Genomic DNA, 12,141 nt, shown 5'->3' with positions numbered 1-12,141 from the left:
ACATACATTCCTTTTCCCTTAATTGTGTATTTAACTTTCCTAAATAACCCTGTCTATGCTTTGGTGCTGCTGAAATGCTTTTCCATCAAGTATGTCAAGAAGCCCACTGATCCTGAGAGGTGTTCCCTCTTCTGTCTGGAAACTCCTTGGACCCTTCTGGGGAAATATCTCTTCTCCTGTGATGATATCTCATCTTTTTGGAAAATATTAGCATATTATTTTCCCTAAACTTTTATTTTCAAAATTTCCCATGTGCTTATTCTTATAGAATTGCAGTTTTTGTTCATTTACAAAGTAAATATATGAAAAAGATATTTTTACTATCAATTCTGCAGATGAAGAAAATCTTTGGCTTTTACTTACTTATTTGTTTTTTACTAGAAGCAAAAAATCAAGGTGATAGCCATCCATAAGGAAGAATTCTTCTTTGCCTGTGTGTTTTCCATGGTTACAAGCAATTCTTGGAATTCCTTGGCTTGTTGACATTCCAACTCTACCTTCATTTTCATATAGCATTGTCTTTACTTAATTTATCTGATTGCTTGTCTCTGTGCTTAAATTTCCCCTTTAATAAGGATATCATCTATTTTGATATCTTGAAGACATCATCTTAATTCAACTATCTCTGCTAAGATACCAAATCAGTTACTAAAATTTGGTGGTTAGGATATTAATCTTCATTGAGAAGATACAATTTAATAACAGTAAAGAAAGATAGGTAATTTTATAGGCCATTTTTAAAGACTCTGACATTCAACTGAAGAATGTAACTCAAGATTTCTGTTGGAGTCCCAGGCTTTGAGATATTTTAGTAAATTCATTTGGCTGTTGGGTGGGAAATGAACCATAAAGAAAAGTCAAAAGTGGTACAGAGAAAATAGATGATATTCTGACATTAGAATCTTACTAACCCCACTGTCTGGGCCTTGGTATGAACTACTTACTCATTCAGAGTAGTTATTTGCTAAATTATTTCTTCCACAGTTATTACTTTGTCATAAATTTTCCTGTATCTAATCCTATTTTATATTTTGTATTAATTATCTACCAGTTTTTATTTTAATCCCTAATCATTTCCATGTTGCTCCTTTAATTTTTAATGATTATTTTTCAAACATTTTATAAAATTAGTTAACACATGGAAATTTGATACAGCTAATTTTTTATGTTTAGATTTTTTTTAACTTCTTTTTCTTCTTGATACAATCATAAGCTTAATTTCAATGAGAAGCATTCTCCCTTCATATACTTAAAAGCTTGACTTAGTAGTTTTAGAAAAAGAGAAAGCCATAAAGGCTGGCAACAAACTTTTCTACCTTTATTTACTAACTAAATGTCAACAAATCTGTTTCTTAACTGTAAATTCAGCAACTTATTGTGAAAAAAATGTAGGACCCTTCAAAAAATAATTTTTATTGTCCTAAGACTCCTCCTTCTTGTAATTAAGAATAATTCTCATTAGAAAATCTTCCTTTGGTAATACTTAGGATATTGTATTTCTTTTCTTCATGTTCATCAAGTGTAGTGTTCTATAGTTGTCTTGTATGACTTAGATATCAACATTTTGCCAAAATACCCATGTTGACCTCATAAAATGAACTTGAACATGTTACTTCTTTTACATTTTTAGGGTATGAATAATACTAGTATTAAAGCTGTGATGAAATTCTTCAAAGAAGTTATAGATCTAGGACTTTTCTTTGTTGGTTTCTTTTTGGGGGGGGTGGGGATGTTATTGTTGTTTATTTTTGATGTGGGGATTAAACCAGGTTTAACTACTGAGCTACATCTGCAGTTCTTTTTATTTTTTTAAGTCAGAGTCTTGCTAAATTGTTAAGGCTGAAACTTCTCAGTTTCTTGAGTTGCTGGGATCAGAAGCATGTTTCATCATGCCCAACATTCAAAAGTTTTTTATTACAGATTTAATTGTCTAGCTAGTTAAAAATATATTCAGATTTTGTGTTTTTTCACAATTATGTGTTAGTAGGTTATTTCTAGGAATTTACTGATTTTACCAAGTTATCTGTCATCATACAATTACTTAAAGTATTTTTTTATATTTTTTGTTTTTGTGGCATCTCTTTTAAGTCTTTCATTTCTGAACTTGATTATTGAATCCTCTTTTTTTCTTAATATAAGGGTTTGCAATTTTGATGATTATGTTGTTAAAGTCCACCATTGACTGTATTTTTACCCATTTTCATTTATCTCCCTTTCTAATCTCTGTTATTTCCTTTTTTCTGTTAGGTTTAGGTTTAGGTTGTTCTTTTTCTTGCTCCTTGGTGTAAGGTACGTTCACTGAGATCTTATTTAATGTACTCATGTAGTTAATGTTTCCCTTTTTAGTACAACTTTAGCTGAATCCCACTACTTTTAGTATGTCATTTTCATTTTCAAAGTATTCTTACTATCTCTTATGATTTCTTTTTGGCCCAGTGATTAGAGTAGTTGCTTAATAAACACATCTTAATGAATTTCCAGTTTTCCTTATTATGTTTTTCTGTTTAATTTAGTTATGATAGATACAATCTTACAGAATATATTGAAACTTGTTTTGAGGGGTAATGTGATCTACACTAAAACCACATTATACTGGAAAATGTATTTACTTGAAGTAATTTAAATTCTGCTATTTTTCTATAATTAATCTAAAATATCATTCACATTTTCTATTTCCTCACAGGTCATCTATCTGGTTATTCCATCAATTGAGTTATTATTGAATTACTAAAGTTTTACATGCTGCTAAGTTCTTTATAAATTCTTGTAAAAAGTTTTATATATTTAGGAGCTCTGGGTTTTGGTACATAAATATTTCTGTTCTATCACCTGGTAATTTGACTGTTCCTTGTCTCTTATAAAAGTTTTTAACAACAAGTCTATATTGTTTGATAGTATTAGTCACCTCTGCTTTCTTTTGTTCCCTTTGTCTTGCATACTTTTTTCTACTCATTTCACTTTTAGCTTATATGTATATTTAGATCTTAATTCAGAATGGATAACTTGTATGGTAGTCTCCATGAGATCATGATTTCTGTTTCTCTGGTTTCAGTTATTAAAGTCAATAGTGGTTCAAAGTATATTACATGGGAATTAAAAAATAAACATAACTTTTAAATAACATGTATTATAGTACATTAGTATAATTGTTCTATTATTTATTATTACTGTTGACAAATGTGCCAAATTGTAAATTAAACTATATAGTACTACACTGGATTTGGTTCTATAAGATTTCAGGAATATGCTGTAGTTCTTGGAATACATCCCTTACAGATAAGGGAGTGACTACTACAGTTGAATTCCTTTTTAAACCCAATCAACCAAACTGCTTTCTCATTTGGGTCTTAAGTCTACTTGGTTTAAAGTAATTAGTAATGAGGAAAGACAATTGCTATGTTGTCAGTTGTTTTCAATGTGTCTTGCAAATTTTCTTTCACTCTTTTTCTTTCTTTATTTCCTTTTTGGTGGTGGTGGTAGTGGTATTATTTAATTCCTTCTCAAATCCTTTGGTGTATTATCTATTTTTTTGTGTGGTTACCAGTGGAATTATTTTTAGAAGACTTAAAAGTTATTCATTTAATTTGAAAATAACTTTTATAGTACAAAAACTATGGCTTTTTTATTTTGTATTTTTCAGATCACTAATTATATCTCTGCATATTATAAACCCCCCAAAATTTCTATTTTTTAAAAACATCTAATATTTTTTATTATTTCAACTTTATGTGATATTTACATTAATGTGGTTAATTATATTTTTCTATTTATTTATTTTTAAACTTTTTTCTTTTAATATATGTATTTTTTTCTGGTTGTCAATAGACCTTTATTTTTTATTTGTTTATATGTGGTGGTTAAAATTGAACCCAGGGCTCAAAACAAGCACTCTACCATGGAGCCACAACTCCAGCTCTTGTCCATTTATTTTTACTAAACAAACATATTTCCAAATGCCAGCTACTTTTCTCATGACAACTTTTTTTCCTATGCAGTTTTTCTTGATTATCAGCTTTTCTTTCAATACTTTGAAGAGACTATCCCATTATCTTCTGGTTGGTAAGCTTTCTGTTAAGAGAGCCATTAATAGTCTTATAGGAGCTCCCTTGTGTGTAATGTTACTGCTTTCAAATTTTTGCCTTTGATTTTGACTCAGTGTGGATATATCTCAGTTCTTGTACTTGGAGTTCAGTGAGCTTCTTCTTTTTTTTAACATTTATTTTTTAGTTGTAGTTGGACACAATACCTTTATTTTATTTATTTATTTTTATGTGGTGCTGAGGATCAAACTCAGGGCCTTGCATGTGCTAAATGAGCACTCTACCGCTGAGCCATAACCCCAGCCCTCAGTGAGTTTCTTGAATGTACTATGTTCATTTTATTCAAAATTATGAAGGTTTTAGCCACTCCTTAGTTTAGTGAGATTTTTGTGTCTTTCTTACTCTTTTCTCTGAATTTTCATAAGGATTTTTTTTTTGTTCACTTGAAGTGTATCCCAACAGCCATTGGCTCTCTTCATTTTTCTTCATTCTTGGTTTTGTCACTGATCCCAAATAACTTGTATCAAGTTTACTGATTTTTTTTTTCTGTTTAACCAAATCTACTGTTAAATTCCTCTAGCGAATTTAGTTATTTTTGTCAGCTCCAGAACCCATTTATTTCTTCTTCATACTAATTCCTTGATATTTTATCATCTTAATCATCTATAATTTTTATGATTTTGTTATTACATGTATGTTTAGTTTTAGCTCACTATTTTAAAACATAGTGCGGTGTTTTAAAATTCTTTTATCAAATAATTTAGGTCCTGGGTTTCTTTAGGGTCCTTTTCTGAATATTTCTTTAATTCTTGGATTCATGTTTCTTCTTTCTCTATATATTTTATTTTGCCAAAATTTGAGCATTTAAAAACCAACTACCTTACCTATTTTTTGCATACGCATAGCAAAAATACCCTCAAGTCTTTTCCGATATTTTACTCTTTTTTAACTTACTACAGTTCTAATATGCCATATTGTTAACCTCTTCTTTTCAACAGTTTACCACAGGCTACTGGGTCTGAGACTATATGTAACACAGAGAGTGGCCAGTGTTTGCAGACCATGCAAAAGGCATTTATCCTGTTAGCACCCTGGCCAGGCAAAATAGAAACAAATCCCTCAGGCAACCCCCAGAAAAAACAGAATATTGCATACATAGTCTAATGTTTCCATCCTGAAGAACAGATTTGGTATAAAAGACTATTTCCTGTTTGCCTCCATACTATGCACATGAAAGGAGGAATAAAAAAAAAAAAAACTATAAAAGAATCAGCATACTAATATAAATTTTCCTATCCCTTTTGCTGGCTTTGTAAAAATTTTAAGTTTGCCTGGGAGCTGTAGCTTCTCAACTCAACCAGGTATTTTAGCTCACATATTTTTGTTAACTATGTCTCTAGGAATAAAAAAAAAAAAAAAGAAAAGAAAAGAAAAGAAAAAAAAAAGCCCTGCAACTTCTTAGCACATAATCTTCTAGATATCCCTCTCCTGGACATAATGCAAAGAAGCTATTCTTTCATTCAATCACTTAAAACCCCATTTTAATTATTTATTTGGGGGTACCAGATAGTGAACTCAGGGGCACTAACTCACTACTTAGTCTATTTTTTGGTGACTTAGTCTATTTTTTGTATTTTATTTAGAGATAGGGTCTTACTGAGTTGTTTAGCCCCTGGCTTTTTGCTGAGGCTGAATTTGAACTCACAATCTTCCTGTATTAGCCTTCTGAGACACTGAGATTATAGGATTAATGTAATGAGATTTTATGATTACACCATCATGCCTGATTTAATATACTATTTTAAAGGAAGTAATTAGTTGGATAAATCTAGAATGTAACTGAGTAATTAAAAAAAGTTAAACAAAGGAAAACTAATGATGTAACTCAGGAGGCTAAGGAAAGAGTATTACAATTCTGGGCCAGCCTCAACGATTTACCCAGGCCCTAAGCAACTTGACAAGACCATGTCTTTAAATTTTTTTTTTTTTTAAAAAAGGAAATTGGAAAATATAGCTCAGAGTTAAAGTACCTCAAGTTCAATTCCTAGTACCAAAAATAAATAAATACATAATAAAAAGAGGTAAGTAATACATTCATTTAAAAACAAAAACAAAACAAAACAAAAACCTAAAATGTCAGTTACAGAAAATGAACTGAATATCAGATCATTAAATTATACCTCTCTGTGAATTTTGCCTTGGTGATAAAAAAACTTTTTTCTGTTTTTAAAAGTAAAATGAAATTTTTATCATGCATAAAACATAACTAAAATAAATGAAATTCAAAAAAGAAGAAAGTTTTCTAAAAGTTAAAATACTTTGTATGAGTTTAGAGTTTAAGATGAATACAATTAAATATTACTGGCATTTTACAAGAGTCACAAATTATAGTCTTTCAACCCAAAATATGAAGACAAAATGTAATGTGATATTTATTAACTTAAACTCGGGGGAACAGGTTTTCAGGAGACAAAAAAATATTTTATTTCTTTTTCTCTACTTATGATAGTATAGATAAATTTGAGAAAAATATCAATAAAAAGAATGCTTAAAGAAATTTTAAGAGTTTAGTTTAAGAAACTACAATGCAGCCAGGCTTAATGGTACAGAATTAAAATACCAGATACTTGGGAATCTGAGGCAGGAGCACAACCTCAAGGCCAGCCTAGGCAATTCAGCAAGACTTTGTACCAAAATACAAAATAAAAGGGACTGGGGTGTAGTTCAGTGACAGCACACCCATGGGTTCAATCCCAGTTTTAAAAATAACATAAAATAATGTAATCACAAATAACCTGAAAATAAACTATGATGATTATTCTTGATTAATGCAGTAAGTAACTGGAAATAGCAAACTCATCAAATAAATATATTCATTTTTTAGTTATATAAATAAAAAACAGGTTCCTTTAACCAAGAATTTTTGTAGTGCTAAATACTAATTCTAAGGAAAAATTGGTAAATAAAGAGAATGAACACAATAAATGTATTTACCCTGTTTTTCTTCTCTTCACAAGTGCTATTGCAAGAGACAGTAGTAGGAAATTTCACTAACACACTGTCCTTTCAGAATTTAGAACTTAAGAAGTCTTTGTAATAAAAATAATCATTGGAAGAATTAGATTCTAAATCAGTAGGTAATAGGTATCCAGGAAACCTAGGATTCCAATTTTTTTTTATATAAAAATATAGGTAGCCAGGCATGGTGGCCGATGCCTATCAAATTGGCAGTAGTAGGAATGTAAGATTAAGGCTAGACAGAGAAATTCAGTGATATCCTTAGCAAGTTGGCAAGAAAATGTCTGAAAGTAAAAAATTTAAAAAGGCTGTGAGTCATGGTCAGCAATAGAATGTCCCTGGGTCATTAGAATTCTCCCTGCCTTGCCAAAAATATATTATTGTGATATTTTGTTCTGTGAGGTGATTATGAGCTCTACTTAAACAAAATATGCTTAACTATTTTATGCAGTTACCATGTTTAAATAAGTCAGGCATAGTGGTACAGAATTAAAATACCAGCTACTTGGGAATCTAAGGCAGGATCACAACCTCAAGACCAGCCTAGGCAATTCAGCAAAACTGTGTACCAAAATATAAAATAAAAGACTGTGGTGTAGTTCAGTGACAGCACATCCATGAGTTCAATTCAATTACATTGGTAACTGGCTATTTACTTTCATTTTTTCACAAATGAATAATTATTCTCATAAGATACTTTAAAATTAAAATCTCAAAATTTTAAATGTTTTAGGGGTTTTACTATAACTAAACTTTAATTTTATCAAATGATTTTCATAGGTGATACAAGATAAAGTGAGACAATAAAATAAAAAAGATTGAAAATAGTAACTACATGGTTAAATTGGCAAGATATTTTTCCTTTTATCTAGATCTCTTCAAAAGAGAATTAACTATTAAAGAAAAAATATACACATTGGGAATATATAACATTAAGAAATTTAAAAATGTATGATAACAACAGCACAATGATTGAGAAGAAGAAAAGCAAACATCATCTTATACTTCATGGGGAAGTATAAGACTCTCTGAAAGGTAGATTTTAAATTTATTATGTACACACACTATAACATCTAAGAAAGAAAAAAGCAGTTATAGCTAATAAATCAAGAAAGCAGATAAAATGGAACAAAATAGTCGAATAATTGAAAAGGTAATAGACAAAGAAAATGGGGGAAAACAGCAAGAGCAAACAGGAAACTATATTAATTTATAGTTTAATTAATTACAACTGTTTAAATAAACCCTAAGTAAAAGGCAACTTTTGAACTCTTGGTACAGATAACAAAGTCCAATCATATTCTGCCAGCTAGAAGCACATTAAATTTAAAGATACAGGTTAATAATGAAGAGATGGAAAAGCATGTCTTGCTAACCCTAGTCAAAAGAGAGGTGGAGTGACTTTATTGATAAAGACAAATTAAGTTTTAAAGGAAAAAACTTCCCTAATAATAAGGGACCAAATGATGTTCTTTTTTTATATTTATTTTTTAGTTGGACACAATATCTTTATTTTTTTATTTTTATGTGGTGCTGAGAATCGAACCCAGGTCCTTGAACATGCTAGGTGGGCACTTTACCACTGAGCCACAACCTCAGCCCAAATGATATTCTTAAGTAGTTCTCTGGTTGGTAGTAAAAATTTGGGAACCAGAATTTCTGAGGTATAATCTTGGCACTGTCACTTTCTTAGGTTACTTAACAAAACTATACAAACCCATAATATCAACATCTGTACAATAATTACTATATTTAAAACCTCTAGTGAAACCTGTAGTGTGTCAGTAAAATAATACAGTTCATAGAAGTTTATAGTACAAAGATATTAGATGTCATTATCACCACTCTCATTATCATCATTTCTAAGAGAAACAGAATTGATAAGACTCATTGATTAAGAGGATCTGAGGGCTGGGAGTATAGCTTAGTTGGTAAAGCACAGGCCCTAGGTTCAATCCCTAGAAACACACACACACACACACACACACACACACAGACACACACACAAACACACACACAAATGAAGAGTGAAGACATTGTCTCCTGAATACTGGGTATCCACCTGATAAAGCTTAAGAGGACAAAAAGATAAAATTGGACGTGGTGTCTGCCATAAATAGAGACAAAGAGAATAAGGTGACCACATCACTTTACTTGGGCTGTGAATGCAGTCCAGTGATAGAGGGCTTGCCTAGCATATTCAAGGCCCTGGATTTCATCCCCACCACAGCAAAAACAACAAAAACAAAACAAAACAAAAAAGGAAGGGTGGTTCTCCAAAAAATACTTGACTGCTGTTTTTCATTATCACAGGCATAAACATTATGAAAACTTTCAAAATCAGAATCCAAAAAACAATATTGACTTTATTTCTCAAACAAGGAAGAGACCAACAGATGTTTCTAATCCATCTAAAAATTAGTAGTGAATGTTCTTTCTGTAATATAAAAAATCCAATGGACTTTTTATCTAGATAAAAGGATGAATGTTAGAATATCTGTTTTTATTAATTACTCACAAGGTAACGAATGGATTCAAGAAAATGAAAATCAGACTAGAAAAAAAAATGTGGATAAAATCCTAAGAGAACTCTGGAGGTAGATAAATATACTATGTTTCTCTTGGAGTGATAAACAAAACAAAAACAAACAAAAACAAAAACAAAACACTCATTCTAAGATAAATAAAAAATAATGGATATGTCTTACTTGAAGACTTTACTTGAAGATCATGCAAAAGTCTTGAAGACTTTTTAGCAATGAATGGATCATTAATATAATACTTGAATTAATCAACTTACAAAGAGAGGTATATAAAGGAACAAGATAGAAAGTACACTATACCACAAGTAGAAGAAGTACCTTTATGAAATGCCCTTATCTAACTATCATTAACATTATCTCCAAGAAAAAAAAGTAAATATGGAAATGTAGGCTACAATTGTGGTTGATATAGATGTCATAAATTTATTTTTTTCCTTGTCAACAAAGCACAAAATGTTTAGAAGACAAGGTTACTTTTCAGATTTTTTTTTTTTTAATTACTATTAGCCAAGCAGCACATGCATGGTATCCCAGCCTCTCAGGACACTAAGGCAGGAGGATCACAAGTCAAAGCTAGCCTAGGGGACTTAGAAAGACCCTATGTCAAAATTAAAAAGTGCTGGAAATACAGCTCAGTGATAGAGTATCCCTCGGTTCAAACCCTAGTAACACAAAAAATAATCAAGCAACCAAATATAAATAAAAAACTTAAACACCCAGTTACTACATAAGAAAAAAACAGGAAAGAAAAAAAAAGGAAGACAGAAGAGAAAAAGGAAGAATATGGAAACTATAGAAGCAGATGAAAGGCATAGTAGAAGGCAACCTATTATATTCAAGCTTTTTAGATAAAACTGCTATTTTTCTTGTATCTTTATGAATAGCAGTAGGTTTTTAACTAGGATCAAGTTATAGCTTTAGTTAAGCTATCTTGTAAAATCCCCCCAAATTTTCAGCCACTATATTGATGAAGTTTTAATAAGTTTTCTTCAAGAAAAAAGCTGTATGATCTTCAAACAGTAAACTTAAAAATTGCTCTGAAAAAGCAAAATTCACATACCAGAATCTAATGGGAATATGTTTTATCACCATAAAAAATTGGTGAATATGAATACTTTTGCTACATGTCTTAAAACAGAAAATTCTAAAATTTAAAAAACTATATTATACTTAGACTTTCCAATAATGATATCTTTCAAATATGAGACGAATGGCCTCCTAAATAAAAACAATACTTTTTAGAACTTTTGTGGCAATAAGGATCAAATTCAAGACTTTGTGCATGCTAACCAAGTGCTCTACCACCAAGCTTTACGTCAGCACCCCATTTTTTTTTTTTTTTTTTTTTACCTTGAGACAAGCTCTTTCCAGATTGCCCAGATTGGCTTCAAACTTGTGATCCTCATATGTCAGACTCCTGTGTGCTTGGTTCTTCCACATATATTAAACATGGCCCTTTTTGAGCCATAAAAATGAAATATCTTACTGTAACTAGGGCATTAATATTTTTGGAGGAAGACTTTTTATTCAATACTCAGTTTATTTCACAAATATAAGTTCTATTTGATATTCTATTATATTGCGAAACATAAAGATTGTTCCTAAATAAAATAACATTTTTTAGGTAAAATTTAATATAAAATTTTAGGTAAAATATAAAATTTAAACATTTTAAAGTATATAGTTTACTGGCATAATATGTATTCATCAATTCTTTATAATACTTAAATTCCTTCCTTCCTTTCTTTTTTTTTTTTTTTTTTTTTTTTTTTTTTGGTACTGGGAATTGAATTGAGGAACTTTGTCACTAAGCAACTGTAGAGAATCAGATGTAACTGTGTTACTGTTACTGTCCTTGATGGAGTCTGCCTGCAAAGGGGATATTCTGTCAAGGTATAGATAGGTAACAGCGGACATGCTTGAAAACGAGGTGTCTGCTGTCCTTGGGAGGTCTTGCCTGCAAACGGGATGTTCTGCCAAGTGGGCTAGGAGGGTGCTAAGAAAAATTTTATTGTCTGTTCTTAACAAAGAGCAGAGCTTAACATACTCGGGGCCAAGAATAGATTAGCCATAAGAAGCGGGTCACTTCTGATTAGAAAGTAAAACTTCTGTATGCTGTGTTTAATTAGCTGAAAGACCTGATTTATTGATGTTGGAAGGCTGCCTTCTTTGTTCACAATACTATAAAAAGATTGCTTGTACACAATAAAGGACTTTTTTTCTGCTGCTGCTTTGCTTGCTCTGCTTCTTCTTTCTTTTCTCATGCTGACCTGCACGTGAATTTCTGCAACAAGCAACATCCTAGCCCTTCTTTATTTTTTGTTTTGACAGAGGGTCTTGCTAAGTTGCTTAAGGCCTCATTAAGTTTATTGATGAAGCTGAGCTCATACCTAAAACCAGTCTGTCTTAGACTTCCAAGTTGCTGGGATTATGGCAGAGGCCACCATGCCAGACTCTTAAACAAATTTTTAAACATTTTTATTATCCTTTATAAAATCCATAATTGATATATTTTTTTCTTTACTCTAGTCAGTAACCTA

This window comes from Callospermophilus lateralis, chromosome Y, assembly GCF_048772815.1.
Source record: "Callospermophilus lateralis isolate mCalLat2 chromosome Y, mCalLat2.hap1, whole genome shotgun sequence".
In the NCBI taxonomy this organism is placed as follows: domain Eukaryota; kingdom Metazoa; phylum Chordata; class Mammalia; order Rodentia; family Sciuridae; genus Callospermophilus; species Callospermophilus lateralis.
This window is presented reverse-complemented; position numbering follows the sequence as displayed.